The sequence below is a fragment of the Pseudophryne corroboree genome, chromosome 1 (genome assembly GCF_028390025.1).
Source record: "Pseudophryne corroboree isolate aPseCor3 chromosome 1, aPseCor3.hap2, whole genome shotgun sequence".
In the NCBI taxonomy this organism is placed as follows: domain Eukaryota; kingdom Metazoa; phylum Chordata; class Amphibia; order Anura; family Myobatrachidae; genus Pseudophryne; species Pseudophryne corroboree.
Genome location: NC_086444.1, coordinates 10,254,826 through 10,282,387, shown reverse-complemented (window position 1 = coordinate 10,282,387; position 27,562 = coordinate 10,254,826).

Below are 27,562 nucleotides of genomic sequence, written 5' to 3'. Positions count from 1 at the left end.
TGTCCGGGAGAGAGAATAGGTGAGGCAGCTGTGAGCTGGGAATACAGGGAGTGTAAGGGAGAGAGCAGAGGTGAGGCAGCTGTGAGCTGGGGATACAGGGAGTGTCAGGCAGAGACCAGAGGTGAGGCAGCTGTGAGCTGGGGATACAGGAAGTGTCAGGGAGAGAGAATAGGTGAGGCAGCTGTGAGCTGGGAATACAGGGAGTGTCAGGGAGAGAGCAGAGGTGAGGCAGCTGTGAGCTGAGGATACAGGGACTGTCAGGGAGAGAGCAGAGGTGAGGCAGCTGTGAGCTGAGGATACAGGGACTGTCAGGCAGAGAGCAAAGGTGAGGCAGCTGTGAGCTGTGGATACAGGCAGTGTCATGGAGAGAGCAGAGGTGAAGCAGCTGTGAGCAGGGAATACAGGGAGTGTCATTTAGAAAGCAGAGGTGAGGCAGCTGTGAGCTGGGTATACAGGGAGTATCAGGGAGAGAGCAGAGGTGAGGCAGCTGTGAGCTGAGGATACAGGGAGTGTCAGGGAGAGAGCAGAGGTGAGGCAGCTGTGAGTTGGGGATACAGGGAGTGTCAGGGAGAGAGCAGAGGTGAGGCAGCTGTGAGCTGAGGATACAGGGAGTGTCAGGGAGAGAGCAGAGGTGAGGCAACTGTGAGCTGGGGATACAGGGAGTGTCAGGGAGAGAGCAGAGGTGAGGCAGCTGTGTGCTGGGGATACAGGGAGTGTCAGGGAGAGAGTAGAGGTGAGGCAGCTGTGTGCTGGGGATACAGGGAGTGTCAGGGAGAGAGCAGAGGTGAGGCAGCTGTGAGCTGGGGATACAGGGAGTGCCACGGAGAGAACAGAGGTGAGGCAGCTCTGAGCTGGGGATACAGGGAGTATCAGGGAGAGAGAATAGGTGAGGCAGCTGTGAGCTGGGGATACAGGGAGTGTCAGGCAGAGAGCAGAGGTGAGGCAGCTGTGAGCTGGGGATACAGGGAGTGTAATGGAGAGCAGAGGTGAGGCAGCTGTGAGCTTGGGATACAGGGAGTGTCAGGGAGAGAGCAGAGGTGATGCAGCTGTGTGCTGGGGATACAGAAAGTGTCAGGTAGAGAACAGAGGTGAGGCAGCTGTGAGCTGGGGATACAGGGAGTGTCAGGGAGAGAGAATAGGTGAGGCAGCTGTGAGCTGGGAATACAGGGAGTGTCAGGGAGAGAGCAGAGGTGAGGCAGCTGTGAGCTGGGGATACAGGGAGTGTCAGGGAGAGAACAGAGGTGAGGCAGCTGTGAGCTGGGGATACAGGAAGTGTCAGGGAGAGAGAATAGGTGAGGCAGCTGTGAGCTGGGAATACAGGGAGTGTCAGGGAGAGAGCAGAGGTGAGGCAGCTGTGAGCTGAGGATATAGGGACTGTCAGGCAGAGAGCAGAGGTGAGGCAGCTGTGTGCTGGGGACACAGGGAGTGTCAGGAAGAGAGCAGAGGTGAGGCAGCTGTGAGCTGGGGATACAGGGAGTGTCAGGGAGAGAGCAATGGTGAGGCAGCTGTGAGCTGGGGATACAGGGAGTGCCAGGGAGAGAGAATAGGTGAGGCAGCTGTGAGCTGGGAATACAGGGAGTGTCAGGGAGAGAGCAGAGGTGAGGCAGCTGTGAGCTGGGGATACAGGGAGTGTCAGGGAGAGAGCAGAGGTGAGGCAGCTGTGTGCTGGGGACACAGGGAGTGTCAGGAAGAGAGCAGAGGTGAGGCAGCTGTGAGCTGGGAATACAGGGAGTGTCAGGGAGAGAGCAGAGGTGAGGTAGATGTGAGCTGGGGATACAGGGAGTGTCAGTGAGAGAGCAGAGGTGAGGCATCTGTGAGCTGGGAATAAAGGGAGTGTTAGGGAGAGAGCAGAGGTGTGGCAGCTGTGAGCTGGGGATACAGGGAGTGTCAGGGAGAGAGCAGAGGTGAGGCAGCTGTGAGCTGGGAATACAGGGAGTGTCAGGGAGAGAGCAGAGGTGAGGCAGCTGTGAGCTGGGAATACAGGGAGTGTCAGGGAGAGAGCAGAGGTGAGGCAGCTGTGAGCTGGGGATACAGGGAGTGTCAGGGAGAGAGCAATGGTGAGGCAGCTGTGAGCTGGGGATACAGGGAGTGCCAGGGAGAGAGAAGAAGCGAGGCAGCTGTGAGCTGGGAATACAGGGAGTGTCAGGGAGAGAGCATAGGTGAGGCAGTTGTGAGCTAGGAATACAGGGATTGTCAGGGAGAGAGCAGAGGTGAGGCAGCTGTGAGCTGGAGATACAGGGAGTATCATGGAGAGAGCAGAGGTGAGACAGCTGTGAGCTGGGGATACAGGGAGTGTCAGTGAGAGAGCAGAGAAGAGGCAGCTGTGAGCTGGGGATACAGGGAGTGTCAGGGACAGAGCAGAGGTAAGGCAGCTGTGAGCTGGGGATACAGGGAGTTTCAGGGATAGAGCAGAGGTGAGGCGGCTGTGAGCTGGGAATACAGGGAGTGTCAGGGAGAGAGCAGAGGTGAAGCAGCTGTGAGCTGGGAATACAGGGAGTGTCAGGGAGAGAGCAGAGGTGAGGCAGCTGTGAGCTGAGGATACAGGGAGTGTCAGGGAGAGAGCAGAGGTGAGGCAACTGTGAGCTGGGGATACAGGGAGTGTCAGGGAGAGAGCAGAGGTGAGGCAGCTGTGTGCTGGGGATACAGGGAGTGTCAGGGAGAGAGCAGAGGTGAGGCAGCTGTGTGCTGGGGATACAGGGAGTGTCAGGGAGAGAGCAATGGTGAGGCAGCTGTGAGCTGGGGATACAGGGAGTGCCAGGGAGAGAGAAGAAGCGAGGCAGCTGTGAGCTGGGAATACAGGGAGTGTCAGGGAGAGAGCATAGGTGAGGCAGTTGCGAGCTAGGAATACAGGGAGTGTCAGGGAGAGAGCAGAGGTGAGGCAGCTGTGAGCTGGAGATACAGGGAGTATCATGGAGAGAGCAGAGGTGAGGCAGCTGTGAGCTGGGGATACAGGGAGTGTCAGTGAGAGAGCAGAGAAGAGGCAGCTGTGAGCTGGGGATACAGGGAGTGTCAGGGACAGAGCAGAGGTAAGGCTGCTGTGAGCTGGGGATACAGGGAGTTTCAGGGATAGAGCAGAGGTGAGGCGGCTGTGAGCTGGGAATACAGGGAGTGTCAGGGAGAGAGCAGAGGTGAAGCAGCTGTGAGCTGGGAATACAGGGAGTGTCAGGGAGAGAGCAGAGGTGAGGCAGCTGTGAGCTGAGGATACAGGGAGTGTCAGGAAGAGAGCAGAGGTGAGGCAGCTGTGAGTTGGGGATACAGGGAGTGTCAGGGAGAGAGCAGAGGTGAGGCAGCTGTGAGCTGAGGATACAGGGAGTGTCAGGGAGAGAGCAGAGGTGAGGCAACTGTGAGCTGGGGATACAGGGAGTGTCAGGGAGAGAGCAGAGGTGAGGCAGCTGTGTGCTGGGGATACAGGGAGTGTCAGGGAGAGAGCAGAGGTGAGGCAGCTGTGTGCTAGGGATACAGGGAGTGTCAGGGAGAGAGCAGAGGAGAGGCAGCTGTGAGCTGGGGATACAGGGAGTGCCACGGAGAGAACAGAGGTGAGGCAGCTCTGAGCTGGGGATACAGGGAGTATCAGGGAGAGAGAATAGGTGAGGCAGCTGTGAGCTGGGGATACAGGGAGTGTCAGGCAGAGAGCAGAGGTGAGGCAGCTGTGTGCTGGGGATACAGGGAGTGTCAGGGAGAGAGCAGAGGTGAGGCAGCTGTGTGCTGGGGATACAGGGAGTGTCAGGGAGAGAGCAGAGGTGAGGCAGCTGTGAGCTGGGGATACAGGGAGTGCCACGGAGAGAACAGAGGTGAGGCAGCTCTGAGCTGGGGATACAGGGAGTATCAGGGAGAGAGAATAGGTGAGGCAGCTGTGAGCTGGGGATACAGGGAGTGTCAGGCAGAGAGCAGAGGTGAGGCAGCTGTGAGCTGGGGATACAGGGAGTGTAATGGAGAGCAGAGGTGAGGCAGCTGTGAGCTTGGGATACAGGGAGTTTCAGGGATAGAGCAGAGGTGAGGCGGCTGTGAGCTGGGAATACAGGGAGTGTCAGGTAGAGAACAGAGGTGAAGCAGCTGTGAGCTGGGAATACAGGGAGTGTCAGGGAGAGAGCAGAGGTGAGGCAGCTGTGTGCTGGGGATACAGGGAGTGTCAGGGAGAGAGCAGAGGTGAGGCAGCTGTGTGCTAGGGATACAGGGAGTGTCAGGGAGAGAGCAGAGGAGAGGCAGCTGTGAGCTGGGGATACAGGGAGTGCCACGGAGAGAACAGAGGTGAGGCAGCTCTGAGCTGGGGATACAGGGAGTATCAGGGAGAGAGAATAGGTGAGGCAGCTGTGAGCTGGGGATACAGGGAGTGTCAGGCAGAGAGCAGAGGTGAGGCAGCTGTGTGCTGGGGATACAGGGAGTGTCAGGGAGAGAGCAGAGGTGAGGCAGCTGTGTGCTGGGGATACAGGGAGTGTCAGGGAGAGAGCAGAGGTGAGGCAGCTGTGAGCTGGGGATACAGGGAGTGCCACGGAGAGAACAGAGGTGAGGCAGCTCTGAGCTGGGGATACAGGGAGTATCAGGGAGAGAGAATAGGTGAGGCAGCTGTGAGCTGGGGATACAGGGAGTGTCAGGCAGAGAGCAGAGGTGAGGCAGCTGTGAGCTGGGGATACAGGGAGTGTAATGGAGAGCAGAGGTGAGGCAGCTGTGAGCTTGGGATACAGGGAGTGTCAGGGAGAGAGCAGAGGTGATGCAGCTGTGTGCTGGGGATACAGAAAGTGTCAGGTAGAGAACAGAGGTGAGGCAGCTGTGAGCTGGGGATACAGGGAGTGTCAGGGAGAGAGAATAGGTGAGGCAGCTGTGAGCTGGGAATACAGGGAGTGTCAGGGAGAGAGCAGAGGTGAGGCAGCTGTGAGCTGGGGATACAGGGAGTGTCAGGGAGAGAACAGAGGTGAGGCAGCTGTGAGCTGGGGATACAGGAAGTGTCAGGGAGAGAGAATAGGTGACGCAGCTGTGAGCTGGGAATACAGGGAGTGTCAGGGAGAGAGCAGAGGTGAGGCAGCTGTGAGCTGAGGATACAGGGACTGTCAGACAGAGAGCAGAGGTGAGGCAGCTGTGTGCTGGGGACACAGGGAGTGTCAGGAAGAGAGCAGAGGTGAGGCAGCTGTGAGCTGGGGATACAGGGAGTGTCAGGGAGAGAGCAATGGTGAGGCAGCTGTGAGCTGGGGATACAGGGAGTGCCAGGGAGAGAGAAGAAGCGAGGCAGCTGTGAGCTGGGAATACAGGGAGTGTCATGTAGAGAGCAGAGGTGAGGCAGCTGTGAGCTGGGGATACAGGGAGTGTCAGGGAGAGAGCAGAGGTGAGGCAGCTGTGTGCTGGGGACACAGGGAGTGTCAGGAAGAGAGCAGAGGTGAGGCAGCTGTGAGCTGGGAATACAGGGAGTGTCAGGGAGAGAGCAGAGGTGAGGTAGATGTGAGCTGGGGATACAGGGAGTGTCAGTGATAGAGCAGAGGTGAGGCAGCTGTGAGCTGGGAATAAAGGGAGTGTCAGGGAGAGAGAAGAGGTGTGGCAGCTGTGAGCTGGGGATACAGGGAGTGTCAGGGAGAGAGCAGAGGTGAGGCAGCTGTGAGCTGGGAATACAGGGAGTGTCAGGGAGAGAGCAGAGTTGATGCATGTGTGAGCTGGGGATACAGGGAGTGTCAGGCAGAGAGCAATGGTGAGGCAGCTGTGAGCTGGGGATACAGGGAGTGCCAGGGAGAGAGAAGAAGCGAGGCAGCTGTGAGCTGGGAATACAGGGAGTGTCAGGGAGAGAGCATAGGTGAGGCAGTTGCGAGCTAGGAATACAGGGAGTGTCAGGGAGAGAGCAGAGGTGAGGCAGCTGTGAGCTGGAGATACAGGGAGTATCATGGAGAGAGCAGAGGTGAGGCAGCTGTGAGCTGGGGATACAGGGAGTGACAGTGAGAGAGCAGAGAAGAGGCAGCTGTGAGCTGGGGATACAGGGAGTGTCAGGGACAGAGAAGAGGTAAGGCAGCTGTGAGCTGGGGATACAGGGAGTTTCAGGGATAGAGCAGAGGTGAGGCGGCTGTGAGCTGGGAATACAGGGAGTGTCAGGGAGAGAGCAGAGGTGAAGCAGCTGTGAGCTGGGAATACAGGGAGTGTCAGGGAGAGAGCAGAGGTGAGGCAGCTGTGAGCTGAGGATACAGGGAGTGTCAGGAAGAGAGCAGAGGTGAGGCAGCTGTGAGTTGGGGATACAGGGAGTGTCAGGGAGAGAGCAGAGGTGAGGCAGCTGTGAGCTGGGGATACAGGGAGTGTCAGGGAGAGAGCAGAGGTGAGGCAGCTGTGTGCTGGGGATACAGGGAGTGTCAGGGAGAGAGCAGAGGTGAGGCAGCTGTGTGCTAGGGATACAGGGAGTGTCAGGGAGAGAGCAGAGGAGAGGCAGCTGTGAGCTGGGGATACAGGGAGTGCCACGGAGAGAACAGAGGTGAGGCAGCTCTGAGCTGGGGATACAGGGAGTATCAGGGAGAGAGAATAGGTGAGGCAGCTGTGAGCTGGGGATACAGGGAGTGTCAGGCAGAGAGCAGAGGTGAGGCAGCTGTGAGCTGGGGATACAGGGAGTGTAATGGAGAGCAGAGGTGAGGTAGCTGTGAGCTTGGGATACAGGGAGTGTCAGGGAGAGAGCAGAGGTGATGCAGCTGTGTGCTGGGGATACAGAGAGTGTCAGGGAGAGAGCAGAGGTGACGCAGCTGTGAGCTGGGGATACAGGGAGTGTCAGGTAGAGAACAAAGGTGAGGCAGCTGTGAGCTGGGGATACAGGGAGTGTCAGGGAGAGAGAATAGGTGAGGCAGCTGTGAGCTGGGAATACAGGTAGTGTCAGGGAGAGAGCAGAGGTGAGGCAGCTGTGAGCTGGGGATACAGGGAGTGTCAGGGAGAGAGAATAGGTGAGGCAGATGTGAGCTGGGAATACAGGGAGTGTCAGGGAGAGAGCAGAGATGAGGCAGCTGTGAGCTGGGAATACAGGGAGTGTCAGGGAGAGAGCAGAGGTGAGGCAGCTGTGAGCTGTGGATACAAGCAGTGTCATAGAGAGAGCAGAGGTGAGGCAGCTGTGAGCTTGGGATACAGGGAGTGTCAGACAGAGAGCAGAAGTGAGGCAGCTGTGAGCTGGGGATACAGGGAGTGTCAGGCAGAGAGCAGAGGTGAGGCAGCTGTGAGCTGGGGATACAGGGAGTGTAATGGAGAGAGCAGAGGTGAGGCAGCTGTGAGCTTGGGACATAGGGAGTGTCAGGGAGAGAGCAGAGGTGATGCAGCTGTGAGCTGGGGATACAGGGAGTGTCAGGTAGAGAACAGAGGTGAGGCAGCTGTGAGCTGGGGATACAGGGAGTGTCAGGGAGAGAGAATAGGTGAGGCAGCTGTGAGCTGGGAATACAGGGAGTGTCAGGGAGAGAGCAGAGGTGGGGCAGCTGTGAGCTAAGGATACAGGGAGTGTCAGTGTTATGATTCCCGTACTCCAGACCAGAGGAGATCTTATGGCAGAGGTCTGAGTACTGGAAAGATATACTGGTTGTGGGAGCAGGAGAGCCTAGTAACCCCTGGCGCCCTAACTCCGTTGTCTCGCCCGTGTTATCAGAAATCCCCTGCGAGACTATGGTTGCTTGAGCCCATGGCAGCCGCGTTCGAAGGGCGGATTATGTCTGCCCAACCCCGATGCCCCCTCAGGTCTTAATGGGAGACAAAGGGAAATCCGAGACAGGGTGATAACAAGGGGCCCTCTGACTAAGCAACCAGGCCAGGGGTTACAAGCTAACTAACTTAACCAAAGAAGTATGTGCGGACTAGCCGCCAGGGAAAAGGACAACCAAAGATCCACTGATCCGTCACTCCTATCCAGCACCGCTGGATACCAGAGTGGACCAGGGGGAGCGGAATCCTCCGCAAAAGCTCCAGAACACAAAGATACAAAATAATAAACAGTAAGCGGTCAAGCCGCAACATACGGCTACGCCGCGACTCACGAACACCACAGGATGTTAAAGGTGCTCGGTCAGACTCCAGGAATAGATGACAAACTTCCGAGTACAGGATCACTGAGGACAGGAACAACCGGATTGAGCAGGACTGGAAACTCTCTGTAACTGACACAGGCAAACAGGAAGCTATCACCGGCGTCTGTGAGAAGTCCAAAGGGTGCTTATAACTGTGAGCTCCCCAATCAGGAGCCAGACTGGGTAATCACAAGTAATGCCGTGCAGCTTGCATGCTGCACGGCCAGCACACCATTAATACAAATTAGAAAAGACCCAGCAACGGGGAACGCGGCCCGAACGTGGCGTCCCCGTTGCTAGGGTCTGAGCGGCTCCGTGCGCCCGGCGTCCCGCGTTGCCAGGGAGCCGGCGGCTGTACGCGCACGGCGTCCCTAGTTGCTAGGCGCCGGGCCGCACCGACGAGCGGACCCCGGCGCCTAACAGTACCCCCCCCTTGAGGAGGGGTCAAGGAACCCCTAAAGCCAGGTTTCTGGGGAAATTCTCGAAAAAATGCCCTCTTGAGCCTCGGGGCATGGAGATCCTTATCCAGGACCCAAGACCTTTCTTCTGGACCATAACCTCTCCAATGCACCAAAAAATAAAGCCGACCCCGGGACAACTTGGAATCGAGAACCTTCTCCACCAAGAACTCCTGCTGACCCTGTACATCTATTGGTGATCTCCCCTGAGATATCTTACGAGGAAATCTACTGGACGAGACAAATGGTTTCAGCAATGAGCAATGGAAAGTATTTCCGATCCGTAAAGTTTTTGGTAAACGTAACCGGAAGGCAACTGGATTGACTTTTTTGATAATGTGAAATGGTCCAATAAATTTAGGACCCAATCTGGCTGAGGTTTGTCGAAGTTTAATGTTGCGTGTCGACAACCATACCCTATCTCCTACTTTAAAAGTGCACGGCCGCCGGAGCCTGTCAGAAAATCTCTTTTCCTGAAATGCCGCTTTTCTGAGAGCCAGGTGCACTTTTCTCCAAATGAGCCTAAGATGAGAGGTCAAGGTCAGTGAGGAGACAGAGGAATGTTGAAAAAAGGAATTAGCTCTGGGGTGAAAACCAAAAACTGCAAAAAATGGAGACACATTGGTGGAGGAATGACAGGCATTATTGTAAGCGAACTCCGCCAATGGAAGAAACTCAGACCAGTCATTTTGGAGTTTGGCCGAGTACAAACGCAAATATTGTTTTAGTGATTGATTAACTCGCTCAGTCTGCCCGTTGGATTGGGGATGGTAGCCTGACGTTAAAGATAATTTCATCTTCAATGAGACACAAAAAGATTTCCAAAACTGTGCAATGAATTGTGGACCCCGATCAGAAACAATATCAGTGGGTAACCCATGGAGTCTGAAAACATGGCGGAGGAACAAGACTGCCAATCCCTGGGCAGATGGCAATCGGGGAAGAGCAATGAAATGGGCCATTTTGCTAAAACGGTCCACTACCACCCATATGACTCGGCATCCGGCTGACAGAGGGAGGTCCACCACAAAATCCATGGAGATATGAGACCATGGCCTAAGAGGAACATTCAAGGGCATAAGCTGACCGATAGGCAAAGAACGGGGAACTTTATGCTGTGCACAGACCTGACACGAAAAAACAAACTCCTTAATGTCTTTGGAAAGACCAGGCCACCATACTGAGCGGGAGACTAATTCCAAAGTCTTAGCGATTCCCGGATGCCCGGCAACTTTGCTATCATACTCCGTCAAAACAGTTGCTCTCAAAAACTCAGGGACAAAAAGACGACCAGCAGGAGTATTTCCAGGAGCTTGATGTTGAAGCAGCTTTAACTGGGTAAATAAATCCTGTGTGAGGCCTGCCCGAATGACTGAAGACGGAAGTATGGGAGTAACAGGACTGTTGTCTTGAACTGGAAGAAAACTGCGTGACAGGGCATCTGCCTTGGTATTCTTGGAACCTGGCCTGAAGGTGATAATGAATTTGAAACGAGTAAAAAATAAAGCCCAACGAGCCTGCCGGGCATTCAGTCGTTTAGCTGATTCAATGTATTGAAGATTTTTGTGATCAGTCAAAACTGAAATGATATGAGTCGCTCCCTCAAGCCAATGCCTCCACTCCTCGAAAGCCCATTTAATAGCCAGCAATTCCCGGTTACCAACATCGTAGTTGGATTCAGCAGAAGAGAATTTCCTGGACATAAAGGCACAAGGATGTAATTCAAGGGAATCCGGATCCTTCTGAGACAGGATAGCCCCTACTCCAACCTCTGAGGCATCAACCTCAACAATGAAAGGCAATTCTGGGTTGGGGTGTCTGAGGACAGGGGCTGAGACAAAGGCTTGTTTCAAGGCCTGAAAAGATAACTCAGCTTCACGTGACCAATTGGTAGGGTCTGCTCCCTTTTTAGTCAGTGCCACAATGGGAGCAACTAGGTCAGAGAAAGAGTGAATAAATCTTCTATAGTAGTTCGCAAACCCTAAAAAGCGCTGAATTGCTTTTAAGTTGGTGGGTTGCGCCCAACTGAGGATGGCTTGGAGCTTTTTTGGTTCCATACGGAATCCCCGAGGGGAAATAATGTATCCTAAAAAGGATACCTCCGTGACATGAAATTCACACTTCTCCAGCTTGGCATATAGGTGATTTTCACGTAATTTTTTTAGAACCTGACGCACCTGGGTAACATGTTGTTCTACAGAGTCAGAAAAAATCAAAATATCGTCTAAGTAGACTACAACGAATTTTCCAAGAAATTCACGTAGCACATCGTTAATGAGATCCTGGAAAACTGCCGGAGCGTTAGACAGGCCGAATGGCATAACCAGATACTCATAGTGGCCTGACTGAGTACTGAATGCCGTTTTCCACTCATCCCCTGACTTGATTCTGATGAGGTTATATGCTCCTCTCAGGTCAATCTTAGAAAAAATCACAGCCGAACGTAGCTGATCAAAGAGGACAGAGATCAGTGGCAGAGGGTAAGTATTTTTTACTGAGATTTTATTCAAGGCTCTAAAGTCAATGCAGGGTCTGAGTGAACCATCCTTCTTCTCTACGAAAAAGAAGCCTGCACTTAAAGGGGATTTAGATGGCCTGATAAATCCTTTCCCTAGGCTTTCTTTAACATACTCATTCATGGCCACGGTTTCAGGTCCGGACAATGCATATAACCTTCCCTTAGGCAAAGTGGCACCAGGAATTAGCTCAATAGCACAATCATAAGGCCTATGGGGAGGCAGAATATCCGCATTGCCCTTGGAAAAAACATAAACAAAATCCTGGTATTCCACAGGAATGGGTGCGGGAATGGCAGCAGCTATTCTGATGGGAAGCGTAATACATTCTTTATTACAGATGGTACCCCATTGTGAGATCTCCCCCGACTGCCAATCAATGATGGGATTATGAAAGGCCAGCCAAGGGTGACCCAGAACCACTGGAACTGCTGGGCAATGGGTGAGGAAAAACTCAATTTTTTCAGAATGCAGAGCTCCTACTGAGAGTAGAAGAGGAGGTGTACAGAGAGAAATAACCCCATTGGACAAGGGACTCCCATCTAAACCATGCATGGTGATACACCTACCCAAGGCTAACTGAGGAATACCTAAGGTCTTGGCCCATGTTAAATCCATAAAGTTCCCTGCAGCTCCACTGTCCACAAAAACAGAGACCGAGGAAAAGAGGCTGCCAAAGGAAACTTTAGCTGGGACTAACAGTGAATTATTTGAGGAGATAAGCTGCAGACCAAAGTGAACCCCCTCACAATTCACTTGGTCGAGACGTTTCCCGACTTGTTCGGACAACTACGGGCAAAATGTCCCTTACCTCCACAGTATAAACAAAGACCAGAATTTTGCCTTCTGGTTCTTTCTTCAGGAGACAGTTTGGAGAGACCTCTCTGCATAGGCTCCTCTATGTCCACAGGGATGGAAAAAACACAAGGAGTTGACCCGACAGATGCTCCTTTTTCAGCCCTCCGCTCTCTAAACCGACGATCAATCTTAATAGAGAGCTCCATGAGTTTATCGAGAGTCTCAGGAGCGGGATACTGAAGGAGACTGTCTTTTATAGACTCAGATAAGCCGAGGCGAAACTGACTGCGCAGGGCTGGGTCATTCCATCCACAGTCGTTCGACCAACGGCGAAACTCCGTACAATAATTCTCTGCGGGATTCCTACCCTGTCTGAGAGCACGCAACTGAGTCTCGGCGGATGCCTCTCTATCAGGGTCGTCATATAACAGTCCTAAAGACTTCAGAAAGGCGTCTACAGAAAATAAAGCCGGATCGTCTGTCTTTAAACCAAAAGCCCAGGTCTGAGGATCCCCCTGAAGCAGAGAAATAATAATTCCAACCCGCTGAGCCTCTGTACCTGAGGAGACTGGTCTCAAACGAAAATAAAGTTTACAAGACTCTTTAAAATTAAAAAACTGTTTTCTATCCCCAGAAAAACGGTCAGGCAGATGCATTTTTTGTTCAGGAATGACCCTTGGGGAAGTCCGTAACAGATCTTCCTGTGACCTCACCCGAAGGGACAGATCCTGAACCATCTGAGTAAGTTCTTGAATCTGGCTAACTAGAAGCTGGCCAGGATTTGGCCCGACACCGGTGGGATTCATGAGGCCGACAAATCTCCCAACTGAACAAGGGAAAAATTAACTCCTGTTAATTTTAAATTTTAGTCTGGCCGGTGATAATGTTATGATTCCCGTACTCCAGACCAGAGGAGATCTTATGGCAGAGGTCTGAGTACTGGAAAGATATACTGGTTGTGGGAGCAGGAGAGCCTAGTAACCCCTGGCGCCCTAACTCCGTTGTCTCGCCCGTGTTATCAGAAATCCCCTGCGAGACTAAGGTTGCTTGAGCCCATGGCAGCCGCGTTCGAAGGGCGGATTATGTCTGCCCATCCCCGATGCCCCCTCAGGTCTTAATGGGAGACAAAGGGAAATCCGAGACAGGGTGATAACAAGGGGCCCTCTGACTAAGCAACCAGGCCAGGGGTTACAAGCTAACTAACTTAACCAAAGAAGTATGTGCGGACTAACCGCCAGGGAAAAGGACAACCAAAGATCCACTGATCCGTCACTCCTATCCAGCACCGCTGGATACCAGAGTGGACCAGGGGGAGCGGAATCCTCCGCAAAAGCTCCAGAACACAAAGATACAAAATAATAAACAGTAAGCGGTCAAGCCGCAACACACGGCTACGCCGCGACTCACGAACACCACAGGATGTTAAAGGTGCTCGGTCAGACTTCAGGAATAGATGACAAACTTCCGAGTACAGGATCACTGAGGACAGGAACAACCGGATTGAGCAGGACTGGAAACTCTCTGTAACTGACACAGGCAAACAGGAAGCTATCACCGGCGTCTGTGAGAAGTCCAAAGGGTGCTTATAACTGTGAGCTCCCCAATCAGGAGCCAGACTGGGTAATCACAAGTAATGCCGTGCAGCTTGCATGCTGCACGGCCAGCACACCATTAATACAAATTAGAAAAGACCCAGCAATGGGGAACGCGGCCCGAACGTGGCGTTCCCGTTGCTAGGGTCTGAGCGGCTCCATGCGCCCGGCGTCCAGCGTTGCCAGGGAGCCGGCGGCTGTACGCGCACGGCGTCCCTGGTTGCTAGGCGCCGGGCCGCACCGACGAGCAGACCCCGGCGCCTAACAGTCAGGGAGAGAGCAGAGGTGAGGCAGCTGTGGGTTGGGGATACAGGGAGTGTCAGGGAGAGAGCAGAGGTGAGGCGCTGTGAGCTGGGAATACAGGGAGTGTCAGGGAGAGAGCAGAGGTGAGGCAGCTGTGAGCTGGGGATAGAGGGAGTGTCAGGGAGAGAGCAGAGGTGGGGCAGCTGTGAGCTGGGAATACAGGGAGTGTCAGAGAGAGCAGAGGTGAGGCAGCTGTGAGCTGGGTATACAGGGACTGTCAGGAAGAGAGCAGAGGTGAGGCAGCTGTGAGCTGGGTATACAGGGACTGTCAGGAAGAAAGCAGAGGTGAGGCAGCTGTGATCTGAGAATACAGGGAGTGTCAGGGAGAGAGCAGAGGTGAGGTGGCTGTGAGCTGTGGATACAGGGGGTGTCAGGGAGAGAGAAGAGGTGACACAGCTGTGAGCTGGGAATACAGGGAGTGTCAGGGAGAGAGCAGAGGTGAGGCAGCTGTAAGCTGGGAATACAGGGAGTGTCAGGGAGAGAGCAGAGGTGAGGCAGCTGTGAGCTGGGGATACAGGGAGTGTCAGGGAGAGAGCAGAGGTGAGGCAGCTGTGTGCTGGGGATACAGGGAGTGTCAGGGAGAGAGCAGAGGTGAGGCAGCTGTGTGCTGGGGATACAGGGAGTGTCAGGGAGAGAGCAGAGGTGAGGCAGCTGTGAGCTGGGGATACAGGGAGTGTCACGGAGAGAACAGAGGTGAGGCAGCTCTGAGCTGGGGATACAGGGAGTATCAGGGAGAGAGAATAGGTGAGGCAGCTGTGAGCTCGGAATACAGGGAGTGTCAGGGAGAGAGCAGAGGTCAGGCAGCTGTGAGCTGGGGATACAGGGAGTGTCAGGCAGAGAGCAGAGGTGAGGCAGCTGTGAGCTGGGGATACAGGGAGTGTAATGGAGAGCAGAGGTGAGGCAGCTGTGAGCTTGGGATACAGGGAGTGTCAGGGAGAGAGCAGAGGTGATGCAGCTGTGAGCTGGGGATACAGGGAGTGTCAGGTAGAGAACAGAGGTGAGGCAGCAGTGAGCTGGGGATACAGGGAGTGTCAGGGAGAGAGAATATGTGAGGCAGCTGTGAGCTGGGAATACAGGGAGTGTAAGGGAGAGAGCAGAGGTGAGGCAGCTGTGAGCTGGGGATACAGGGAGTGTCAGGCAGAGACCAGAGGTGAGGCAGCTGTGAGCTGGGGATACAGGAAGTGTCAGGGAGAGAGAATAGGTGAGGCAGCTGTGAGCTGGGAATACAGGGAGTGTCAGGGAGAGAGCAGAGGTGAGGCAGCTGTGAGCTGAGGATACAGGGACTGTCAGGGAGAGAGCAGAGGTGAGGCAGCTGTGAGCTGAGGATACAGGGACTGTCAGGCAGAGAGCAAAGGTGAGGCAGCTGTGAGCTGTGGATACAGGCAGTGTCATGGAGAGAGCAGAGGTGAAGCAGCTGTGAGCTGGGAATACAGGGAGTGTCATTTAGAAAGCAGAGGTGAGGCAGCTGTGAGCTGGGGATACAGGGAGTATCAGGGAGAGAGCAGAGGTGAGGCAGCTGTGAGCTGAGGATACAGGGAGTGTCAGGGAGAGAGCAGAGGTGAGGCAGCTGTGAGTTGGGTATACAGGGAGTGTCAGGGAGAGAGCAGAGGTGAGGCAGCTGTGAGCTGAGGATACAGGGAGTGTCAGGGAGAGAGCAGAGGTGAGGCAACTGTGAGCTGGGGATACAGGGAGTGTCAGGGAGAGAGCAGAGGTGAGGCAGCTGTGTGCTGGGGATACAGGGAGTGTCAGGGAGAGAGCAGAGGTGAGGCAGCTGTGTGCTGGGGATACAGGGAGTGTCAGGGAGAGAGCAGAGGTGAGGCAGCTGTGAGCTGGGGATACAGGGAGTGCCACGGAGAGAACAGAGGTGAGGCAGCTCTGAGCTGGGGATACAGGGAGTATCAGGGAGAGAGAATAGGTGAGGCAGCTGTGAGCTGGGGATACAGGGAGTGTCAGGCAGAGAGCAGAGGTGAGGCAGCTGTGAGCTGGGGATACAGGGAGTGTAATGGAGAGAGCAGAGGTGAGGCAGCTGTGAGCTTGGGATACAGGGAGTGTCAGGGAGAGAGCAGAGGTGATGCAGCTGTGTGCTGGGGATACAGAAAGTGTCAGGTAGAGAACAGAGGTGAGGCAGCTGTGAGCTGGGGATACAGGGAGTGTCAGGGAGAGAGAATAGGTGAGGCAGCTGTGAGCTGGGAATACAGGGAGTGTCAGGGAGAGAGCAGAGGTGTGGCACTTGTGAGCTGGGGATACAGGGAGTGTCAGGGAGAGAACAGAGGTGAGGCAGCTGTGAGCTGGGGATACAGGGAGTGTCATGGAGAGAGCAGAGGTGAGGCAGCTGTGAGCTTGGGATACAGGGAGTGTCAGGGAGAGAGCAGAGGTGATGCAGCTGTGAGCTGGGGATACAGAGAGTGTCAGGGAGAGAGCAGAGGTGACGCAGCTGTGAGCTGGGGATACAGGGAGTGTCAGGTAGAGAACAGAGGTGAGGCAGCTGTGTGCTAGGGATACAGGGAGTGTTAGGGAGAGAGCAGAGGTGAGGCGACTGTGAGCTGGGAATACAGGGAGTGTCAGGGAGAGAGCAGAGGTGAGGCGCTGTGAGCTGGGAATACGGGGAGAGTCAGGGAGAGAGCAGAGGTGAGGCAGCTGTGAGCTGGGGATAGAGGGAGTGTCAGGGAGAGAGCAGAGGTGAGGCAGCTGTGAGCTGGGAATACAGGGAGTGTCAGAGAGAGCAGAGGTGAGGCAGCTGTGAGCTGGGTATACAGGGACTGTCAGGAAGAGAGCAGAGGTGAGGCAGCTGTGAGCTGGGTATACAGGGATATAGGGAGAGAATATACAGGGAGTGTCAGGAAGAAAACAGAGGTGAGGCAGCTGTGATCTGAGAATACAGGGAGTGTCAGGGAGAGAGCAGAGGTGAGGTGGCTGTGAGCTGAGGATACAGGGGGTGTCAGGGAGAGAGAAGAGGTGACACAGCTGTGAGCTGGGAATACAGGGAGTGTCAGGGAGAGAGCAGAGGTGAGGCAGCTGTGAGCTGGGAATACAGGGAGTGTCAGGGAGAGAGCAGAGGTGAGGCAGCTGTGAGCTGGGGATACAGGGAGTGTCAGGGAGAGAGCAGAGGTGAGGCAGCTGTGTGCTGGGGATACAGGGAGTGTCAGGGAGAGAGCAGAGGTGAGGCAGCTGTGTGCTGGGGATACAGGGAGTGTCAGGGAGAGAGCAGAGGTGAGGCAGCTCTGAGCTGGGGATACAGTGAGTATCAGGGAGAGAGAATAGGTGAGGCAGCTGTGAGCTCGGAACACAGGGAGTGTCAGGGAGAGAGCAGAGGTCAGGCAGCTGTGAGCTGGGGATACAGGGAGTGTCAGGCAGAGAGCAGAGGTGAGGCAGCTGTGAGCTGGGGATACAGGGAGTGTAATGGAGAGCAGAGGTGAGGCAGCTGTGAGCTTGGGATACAGGGAGTGTCAGGGAGAGAGCAGAGGTGATGCAGCTGTGAGCTGGGGATACAGGGAGTGTCAGGTAGAGAACAGAGGTGAGGCAGCTGTGAGCTGGGGATACAGGGAGTGTCAGGGAGAGAGAATAGGTGAGGCAGCTGTGAGCTGGGAATACAGGGAGTGTAAGGGAGAGAGCAGAGGTGAGGCAGCTGTGAGCTGGGGATACAGGGAGTGTCAGGCAGAGACCAGAGGTGAGGCAGCTGTGAGCTGGGGATACAGGAAGTGTCAGAGAGAGAGAATAGGTGAGGCAGCTGTGAGCTGGGAATACAGGGAGTGTCAGGGAGAGAACAGAGGTGAGGCAGCTGTGAGCTGAGGATACAGGGACTGTCAGGGAGAGAGCAGAGGTGAGGCAGCTGTGAGCTGAGGATACAGGGACTGTCAGGCAGAGAGCAAAGGTGAGGCAGCTGTGAGCTGTGGATACAGGCAGTGTCATGGAGAGAGCAGAGGTGAAGCAGCTGTGAGCTGGGAATACAGGGAGTGTCATTTAGAAAGCAGAGGTGAGGCAGCTGTGAGCTGGGGATACAGGGAGTATCAGGGAGAGAGCAGAGGTGAGGCAGCTGTGAGCTGAGGATACAGGGAGTGTCAGGGAGAGAGCAGAGGTGAGGCAGCTGTGAGTTGGGGATACAGGGAGTGTCAGGGAGAGAGCAGAGGTGAGGCAGCTGTGAGCTGAGGATACAGGGAGTGTCAGGAAGAGAGCAGAGGTGAGGCAACTGTGAGCTGGGGATACAGGGAGTGTCAGGGAGAGAGCAGAGGGGAGGCAGCTGTGTGCTGGGGATACAGGGAGTGTCAGGGAGAGAGCAGAGGTGAGTCAGCTGTGTGCTGGGGATACAGGGAGTGTCAGGGAGAGAGCAGAGGTGAGGCAGCTGTGAGCTGGGGATACAGGGAGTGCCACGGAGAGAACAGAGGTGAGGCAGCTCTGAGCTGGGGATACAGGGAGTATCAGGGAGAGAGAATAGGTGAGGCAGCTGTGAGCTGGGGATACAGGGAGTTTCAGGCAGAGAGCAGAGGTGAGGCAGCTGTGAGCTGGGGATACAGGGAGTGTAATGGAGAGCAGAGGTGAGGCAGCTGTGAGCTTGGGATACAGGGAGTGTCAGGGAGAGAGCAGAGGTGATGCAGCTGTGTGCTGGGGATACAGAAAGTGTCAGGGAGAGAGCAGAGGTGACGCAGCAGTGAGCTGGGGATACAGGGAGTGTCAGGTAGAGAACAGAGGTGAGGCAGCTGTGAGCTGGGGATACAGGGAGTGTCAGGGAGAGAGAATAGGTGAGGCAGCTGTGAGCTGGGAATACAGGGAGTGTCAGGGAGAGAGCAGAGGTGAGGCAGCTGTGAGCTGGGGATACAGGGAGTGTCAGGGAGAGAACAGAGGTGAGGCAGCTGTGAGCTGGGGATACAGGAAGTGTCAGGGAGAGAGAATAGGTGAGGCAGCTGTGAGCTGGGAATACAGGGAGTGTCAGGGAGAGAGCAGAGGTGAGGCAGCTGTGAGCTGAGGATACAGGGGCTGTCAGGCAGAGAGCAGAAGTGAGGCAGCTGTGAGCTGTGGATACAAGCAGTGTCATGGAGAGAGCAGAGGTGAGGCAGCTGTGAGCTTGGGATACAGGGAGTGTCAGGCAGAGAGCAGAGGTGAGGCAGCTGTGAGCTGGGGATACAGGGAGTGTCAGGCAGAGAGCAGAGGTGAGGCAGCTGTGAGCTGGGGATACAGGGAGTGTAATGGAGAGAGCAGAGGTGAGGCAGCTGTGAGCTTGGGACACAGGGAGTGTCAGGGAGAGAGCAGAGGTGATGCAGCTGTGAGCTGGGGATACAGGGAGTGTCAGGTAGAGAACAGAGGTGAGGCAGCTGTGAGCTGGGGATACAGGGAGTGTCAAGGAGAGAGAATAGGTGAGGCAGCTGTGAGCTGGGAATACAGGGAGTGTCAGGGAGAGAGAAGAGGTGAGGCAGCTGTGAGCTGAGGATACAGGGAGTGTCAGGGAGAGAGCAGAGGTGAGGCAACTGTAAGCTGGGGATACAGGGAGTGTCAGGGAGAGAGCAGAGGTGAGGCAGCTGTGTGCTGGGGATACAGGGAGTGTCAGGGAGAGAGCAGCAAAGGTGAGGCAGCTGTGTGCTGGGGATACAGGGAGTGTCAGGGAGAGAGCAGAGGTGAGGCAGCTGTGAGCTGGGGATACAGGGAGTGTCAGGGAGAGAACAGAGGTGAGGCAGCTGTGAGCTGGGGATACAGGAAGTGTCAGGGAGAGAGAATAGGTGAGGCAGCTGTGAGCTGGGAATACAGGGAGTGTCAGGGAGAGAGCAGAGGTGAGGCAGCTGTGAGCTGAGGATACAGGGGCTGTCAGGCAGAGAGCAGAGGTGAGGCAGCTGTGAGCTGTGGATACAAGCAGTGTCATGGAGAGAGCAGAGGTGAGGCAGCTGTGAGCTTGGGATACAGGGAGTGTCAGGCAGAGAGCAGAGGTGAGGCAGCTGTGAGATGGGGATACAGGGAGTGTCAGGCAGAGAGCAGAGGTGAGGCAGCTTTGAGCTGGGGATACAGGGAGTGTAATGGAGAGAGCAGAGGTGAGGCAGCTGTGAGCTTGGGACACAGGGAGTGTCAGGGAGAGAGCAGAGGTGATGCAGCTGTGAGCTGGGGATACAGGGAGTGTCAGGTAGAGAACAGAGGTGAGGCAGCTGTGAGCTGGGGATACAGGGAGTGTCAAGGAGAGAGAATAGGTGAGGCAGCTGTGAGCTGGGAATACAGGGAGTGTCAGGGAGAGAGCAGAGGTGGGGCAGCTGTGAGCTGGGGATACAGGGAGTGTCAGGCAGAGACCAGAGGTGAGGCAGCTGTGAGCTGGGGATACAGGGAGTGTCAGGGAGAGAACAGAGGTGAGGCAGCTGTGAGCTGGGGATACAGGGAGTGTCAGGGAAAGAGAATAGGTGAGCCAGCTGTGAGCTGGGAATACAGGTAGTGTCAGGGAGAGAGCAGAGGTGAGGCAGCTGTGAGCTGGGGATACAGGGAGTGTCAGGCAGAGAGCAGAGGTGAGGCAGCTGTGAGCTGGGGATACAGGGAGTGTCAGGGAGAGAGAAGAGGTGAGGCAGCTGTGAGCTGGGGATACATGGAGTGTCATGGAGAGAGCAGAGGTGAGGCAGCTGTGAGCTTGGGATACAGGGAGTGTCAGGCATAGAGCAGAGGTGAGGCAGCTGTGAGCTGGGGATACAGGGAGTGTCAGGCAGAGAGCAGAGGTGAGGCAGCTGTGAGCTGGGGATACAGGGAGTGTAATGGAGAGAGCAGAGGTGAGGCAGCTGTGAGCTTGGGACACAGGGAGTGTCAGGGAGAGAGCAGAGGTGATGCAGCTGTGAGCTGGGGATACAGGGAGTGTCAGGTAGAGAACAGAGGTGAGGCAGCTGTGAGCTGGGGATACAGGGAGTGTCAAGGAGAGAGAATAGGTGAGGCAGCTGTGAGCTGGGAATACAGGGAGTGTCAGGGAGAGATTAGAGGTGGGGCAGCTGTGAGCTGGGGATACAGGGAGTGTCAGGCAGAGACCAGAGGTGAGGCAGCTGTGAGCTGGGGATACAGGGAGTGTCAGGGAGAGAACAGAGGTGAGGCAGCTGTGAGCTGGGGATACAGGGAGTGTCAGGGAAAGAGAATAGGTGAGCCAGCTGTGAGCTGGGAATACAGGTAGTGTCAGGGAGAGAGCAGAGGTGAGGCAGCTGTGAGCTGGGGATACAGGGAGTGTCAGGCAGAGAGCAGAGGTGAGGCAGCTGTGAGCTGGGGATACAGGGAGTGTCAGGGAGAGAGAAGAGGTGAGGCAGCTGTGAGCTGGGGATACATGGAGTGTCATGGAGAGAGCAGAGGTGAGGCAGCTGTGAGCTTGGGATACAGGGAGTGTCAGGGAGAGAGCAGAGGTGATGCAGCTGTGAGCTGGGGATACAGAGAGTGTCAGGGAGAGAGCAGAGGTGACGCAGCTGTGAGCTGGGGATTCAGGGAGTGTCAGGTAGAGAACAGAGGTGAGGCAGCTGTGTGCTAGGGATACAGGGAGTATCAGGGAGAGAGCAGAGGTGAGGCAGCTGTGAGCTGTGGATACATGGAGTGTCAGGAAGAGAGCAGAGGTGAGGCAGCTGTGAGCTGGGGATACAGGGAGTGTCAGGGAGAGAGCAGAGGTGAGGCGCTGTGAGCTGGGAATACAGGGAGTGTCAGGGAGAGAGCAGAGGTGAGGCGCTGTGAGCTGGGAATACAGGGAGTGTCAGGGAGAGAGCAGAGGTGAGGCAGCTGTGAGCTGGGGATAGAGGGAGTGTCAGGGAGAGAGCAGAGGTGAGGCAGCTGTGAGCTGGGAATACAGGGAGTGTCAGAGAGAGCAGAGGTGAGGCAGCTGTGAGCTGGGTATACAGGGACTGTCAGGAAGAGAGCAGAGGTGAGGCAGCTGTGAGCTGGGTATACAGGGACTGTCAGGAAGAAAGCAGAGGTGAGGCAGCTGTGATCTGAGAATACAGGGAGTGTCAGGGAGAGAGCAGAGGTGAGGTGGCTGTGAGCTGTGGATACAGGGGGTGTCAGGGAGAGAGAAGAGGTGACACAGCTGTGAGCTGGGAATACAGGGAGTGTCAGGGAGAGAGCAGAGGTGAGGCAGCTGTGAGCTGGGGATACAGGGAGTGTCAGGGAGAGAGCAGAGGTGGGGCAGCTGTGTGCTGGGGATACAGGGAGTGTCAGGGAGAGAGCAGAGGTGAGGCAGCTGTGTGCTGGGGATACAGGGAGTGTCAGGGAGAGAGCAGAGGTGAGGCAGCTGTGAGCTGGGGATACAGGGAGTGTCACGGAGAGAACAGAGGTGAGGCAGCTCTGAGCTGGGGATACAGGGAGTATCAGGGAGAGAGAATAGGTGAGGCAGCTGTGAGCTTGGAATACAGGGAGTGTCAGGGAGAGAGCAGAGGTCAGGCAGCTGTGAGCTGGGGATACAGGGAGTGTCAGGCAGAGAGCAGAGGTGAGGCAGCTGTGAGCTGGGGATACAGGGAGTGTAATGGAGAGCAGAGGTGAGGCAGCTGTGAGCTTGGGATACAGGGATTGTCAGGGAGAGAGCAGAGGTGATGCAGCTGTGAGCTGGGGATACAGGGAGTGTCAGGTAGAGAACAGAGGTGAGGCAGCTGTGAGCTGGGGATACAGGGAGTGTCAGGGAGAGAGAATAGGTGAGGCAGCTGTGAGCTGGGAATACAGGGAGTGTCAGGGAGAGAGCAGAGGTGAGGCAGCTGTGAGCTGGGGACACAGGGAGTGTCAGGCAGAGAGCAGAGGTGAGGCAGCTGTGAGCTGGGGAGACAGGGAGTGTCAGGGAGAGAGCAGAGGTGAGGCAGCTGTGAGCTGGGGATACAGGAAGTGTCAGGGAGAGAGAATAGGTGAGGCAGCTGTGAGCTGGGAATACAGGGAGTGTCAGGGAGAGAGCAGAGGTGAGGCAGCTGTGAGCTGAGGATACAGGGACTGTCAGGCAGAGAGCAGAGGTGAGGCAGCTTTGAGCTGTGGATACAGGCAGTGTCATGGAGAGAGCAGAGGTGAGGCAGCTGTGAGCTTGGGATACAGGGAGTGTCAGGGAGAGAGCAGAGGTGATGCAGCTGTGAGCTGGGGATACAGGGAGTGTCAGGTAGAGAACAGAGGTGAGGCAGTTGTGAGCTGGGGATACAGGGAGTGTCAGGGAGAGAGAATAGGTGAGGCAGCTGTGAGCTGGGAATACAGGGAGTGTCAGGGAGAGAGCAGAGGTGAGGCAGCTGTGAGCTGGGGATACAGGGAGTGTCAGGCAGAGACCAGAGGTGAGGCATCTGTGAGCTGGGGATACAGGAAGTGTCAGGGAGAGAGAATAGGTGAGGCAGCTGTGAGCTGGGAATACAGGGAGTGTCAGGGAGAGAGCAGAGGTGAGGCAGCTGTGAGCTGAGGATACAGGGACTGTCAGGGAGAGAGCAGAGGTGAGGCAGCTGTGAGCTGAGAATACAGGGACTGTCAGGCAGAGAGCAAGAGTGAGGCAGCTGTGAGCTGTGGATACAGGCAGTGTCATGGAGAGAGCAGAGGTGAGGCAGCTGTGAGCTTGGGATACAGGGAGTGTCAGGGAGAGAGCAGAGGTGAGGCAGCTGTGAGCTGGGGACACAGGGAGTGTCAGGCAGAGAGCAGAGGTGACACAGCTGTGAGCTGGGGAGACAGGGAGTGTCAGGGAGAGAGCAGAGGTGAGGCAGCTGTGAGCTGGGGATACAGGAAGTGTCAGGGAGAGAGAATAGGTGAGGCAGCTATGAGCTGGGAATACAGGGAGTGTCAGGGAGAGAGCAGAGGTGAGGCAGCTGTGAGCTGAGGATACAGGGACTGTCAGGCAGAGAGCAGAGGTGAGGCAGCTGTGAGCTGTGGATACAGGCAGTGTCATGGAGAGAGCAGAGGTGAGGCAGCTGTGAGCTTGGGATACATGGAGTGTCAGGGAGAGAGCAGAGATGAGACAGCTGTGAGCTGGGGACACAGGGAGTGTCAGGCAGAGAGCAGAGGTGAGGCAGCTGTGAGCTGGGGATACAGGGGGTGTAATGGAGAGAGCAGAGGTGAGGCAGCTGTGAGCTTGGGACACAGGGAGTGTCAGGGAGAGAGCAGAGGTGATGCAGCTGTGAGCTGGGGATACAGGGAGTGTCAGGTAGAGAAGAGAGGTGAGGCAGCTGTTAGCTGGGGATACAGGGAGTGTCAGGGAGAGAGAATAGGTGAGGCAGCTGTGAGCTGGGAATACAGGGAGTGTCAGGGAGAGAGCAGAGGTGAGGCAGCTGTGAGCTGGGGATACAGGGAGTGTCAGGCAGAGAACAGAGGTGAGGCAGCTGTGAGCTGGGGATACAGGAAGTGTCAGGGAGAGAGAATAGGTGAGGCAGCTGTGAGCTGGGAATACAGGGAGTGTCAGGGAGAGAGCAGAGGTGAGGCAGCTGTGAGCTGGGGATACAGGGAGTGTCAGGGAGAGAGCAGAGGTGGGGCAGCTGTGTGCTGGGGATACAGGGAGTGTCAGGGAGAGAGCAGAGGTGAGGCAGCTGTGTGCTGGGGATACAGGGAGTGTCAGGGAGAGAGCAGAGGTGAGGCAGCTGTGAGCTGGGGATACAGGGAGTGTCACGGAGAGAACAGAGGTGAGGCAGCTCTGAGCTGGGGATACAGGGAGTATCAGGGAGAGAGAATAGGTGAGGCAGCTGTGAGCTTGGAATACAGGGAGTGTCAGGGAGAGAGCAGAGGTCAGGCAGCTGTGAGCTGGGGATACAGGGAGTGTCAGGCAGAGAGCAGAGGTGAGGCAGCTGTGAGCTGGGGATACAGGGAGTGTAATGGAGAGCAGAGGTGAGGCAGCTGTGAGCTTGGGATACAGGGATTGTCAGGGAGAGAGCAGAGGTGATGCAGCTGTGAGCTGGGGATACAGGGAGTGTCAGGTAGAGAACAGAGGTGAGGCAGCTGTGAGCTGGGGATACAGGGAGTGTCAGGGAGAGAGAATAGGTGAGGCAGCTGTGAGCTGGGAATACAGGGAGTGTCAGGGAGAGAGCAGAGGTGAGGCAGCTGTGAGCTGGGGACACAGGGAGTGTCAGGCAGAGAGCAGAGGTGAGGCAGCTGTGAGCTGGGGAGACAGGGAGTGTCAGGGAGAGAGCAGAGGTGAGGCAGCTGTGAGCTGGGGATACAGGAAGTGTCAGGGAGAGAGAATAGGTGAGGCAGCTGTGAGCTGGGAATACAGGGAGTGTCAGGGAGAGAGCAGAGGTGAGGCAGCTGTGAGCTGAGGATACAGGGACTGTCAGGCAGAGAGCAGAGGTGAGGCAGCTTTGAGCTGTGGATACAGGCAGTGTCATGGAGAGAGCAGAGGTGAGGCAGCTGTGAGCTTGGGATACAGGGAGTGTCAGGGAGAGAGCAGAGGTGATGCAGCTGTGAGCTGGGGATACAGGGAGTGTCAGGTAGAGAACAGAGGTGAGGCAGTTGTGAGCTGGGGATACAGGGAGTGTCAGGGAGAGAGAATAGGTGAGGCAGCTGTGAGCTGGGAATACAGGGAGTGTCAGGGAGAGAGCAGAGGTGAGGCAGCTGTGAGCTGGGGATACAGGGAGTGTCAGGCAGAGACCAGAGGTGAGGCATCTGTGAGCTGGGGATACAGGAAGTGTCAGGGAGAGAGAATAGGTGAGGCAGCTGTGAGCTGGGAATACAGGGAGTGTCAGGGAGAGAGCAGAGGTGAGGCAGCTGTGAGCTGAGGATACAGGGACTGTCAGGGAGAGAGCAGAGGTGAGGCAGCTGTGAGCTGAGAATACAGGGACTGTCAGGCAGAGAGCAAGAGTGAGGCAGCTGTGAGCTGTGGATACAGGCAGTGTCATGGAGAGAGCAGAGGTGAGGCAGCTGTGAGCTTGGGATACAGGGAGTGTCAGGGAGAGAGCAGAGGTGAGGCAGCTGTGAGCTGGGGACACAGGGAGTGTCAGGCAGAGAGCAGAGGTGACACAGCTGTGAGCTGGGGAGACAGGGAGTGTCAGGGAGAGAGCAGAGGTGAGGCAGCTGTGAGCTGGGGATACAGGAAGTGTCAGGGAGAGAGAATAGGTGAGGCAGCTATGAGCTGGGAATACAGGGAGTGTCAGGGAGAGAGCAGAGGTGAGGCAGCTGTGAGCTGAGGATACAGGGACTGTCAGGCAGAGAGCAGAGGTGAGGCAGCTGTGAGCTGTGGATACAGGCAGTGTCATGGAGAGAGCAGAGGTGAGGCAGCTGTGAGCTTGGGATACATGGAGTGTCAGGGAGAGAGCAGAGATGAGACAGCTGTGAGCTGGGGACACAGGGAGTGTCAGGCAGAGAGCAGAGGTGAGGCAGCTGTGAGCTGGGGATACAGGGGGTGTAATGGAGAGAGCAGAGGTGAGGCAGCTGTGAGCTTGGGACACAGGGAGTGTCAGGGAGAGAGCAGAGGTGATGCAGCTGTGAGCTGGGGATACAGGGAGTGTCAGGTAGAGAAGAGAGGTGAGGCAGCTGTTAGCTGGGGATACAGGGAGTGTCAGGGAGAGAGAATAGGTGAGGCAGCTGTGAGCTGGGAATACAGGGAGTGTCAGGGAGAGAGCAGAGGTGAGGCAGCTGTGAGCTGGGGATACAGGGAGTGTCAGGCAGAGAACAGAGGTGAGGCAGCTGTGAGCTGGGGATACAGGAAGTGTCAGGGAGAGAGAATAGGTGAGGCAGCTGTGAGCTGGGAATACAGGGAGTGTCAGGGAGAGAGCAGAGGTGAGGCAGCTGTGATTTGTGGATACAGGCAGTGTCATGGAGAGACCAGAGGTGAGGCAGCTGTGAGCTTGGGATACAGGGAGTGTCAGGGAGAGAGCAGAGGTGAGGCAACTGTGAGCTGGGGACACAGGGAGTGTCAGGCAGAGAGCAGAGGTGAGGCAGCTGTGAGCTGGGGATACAGGGAGTGTAATGGAGAGAGCAGAGGTGAGGCAGCTGTGAGCTTGGGACACAGGGAGTGTCAGGGAGAGAGCAGAGGTGATGCAGCTGTGAGCTGGGGATACAGGGAGTGTCAGGTAGAGAACAGAGGTAAGGCAGCTGTGAGCTGGGGATACAGGGAGTGTCAGGGAGAGAGAATAGGTGAGGCAGCTGTGAGCTGGGAATACAGGGAGTGTCAGGGAGAGAGCAGAGGTGAGGCAGCTGTGAGCTGAGGATACAGGGACTGTCAGGCAGAGAGCAGAGGTGAGGCAGCTGTGAGCTTGGGACACAGGGAGTGTCAGGGAGAGAGCAGAGGTGATGCAGCTGTGAGCTGGGGATACAGGGAGTGTCAGGTAGAGAAGAGAGGTGAGGCAGCTGTTAGCTGGGGATACAGGGAGTGTCAGGGAGAGAGAATAGGTGAGGCAGCTGTGAGCTGGGAATACAGGGAGTGTCAGGGAGAGAGCAGAGGTGAGGCAGCTGTGAGCTGGGGATACAGGGAGTGTCAGGCAGAGAACAGAGGTGAGGCAGCTGTGAGCTGGGGATACAGGAAGTGTCAGGGAGAGAGAATAGGTGAGGCAGCTGTGAGCTGGGAATACAGGGAGTGTCAGGGAGAGAGCAGAGGTGAGGCAGCTGTGATTTGTGGATACAGGCAGTGTCATGGAGAGAGCAGAGGTGAGGCAGCTGTGAGCTTGGGATACAGGGAGTGTCAGGGAGAGAGCAGAGGTGAGGCAACTGTGAGCTGGGGATACAGGAAGTGTCAGGGAGAGAGAATAGGTGAGGCAGCTGTGAGCTGGGAATACAGGGAGTGTCAGGGAGAGAGCAGAGGTGAGGCAGCTGTGAGCTGAGGATACAGGGACTGTCAGGGAGAGAGCAGAGGTGAGGCAGCTGTGAGCTGAGGATACAGGGACTGTCAGGCAGAGAGCAAGAGTGAGGCAGCTGTGAGCTGTGGATACAGGCAGTGTCATGGAGAGAGCAGAGGTGAGGCAGCTGTGAGCTTGGGATACAGGGAGTGTCAGGGAGAGAGCAGAGGTGAGGCAGCTGTGAGCTGGGGACACAGGGAGTGTTAG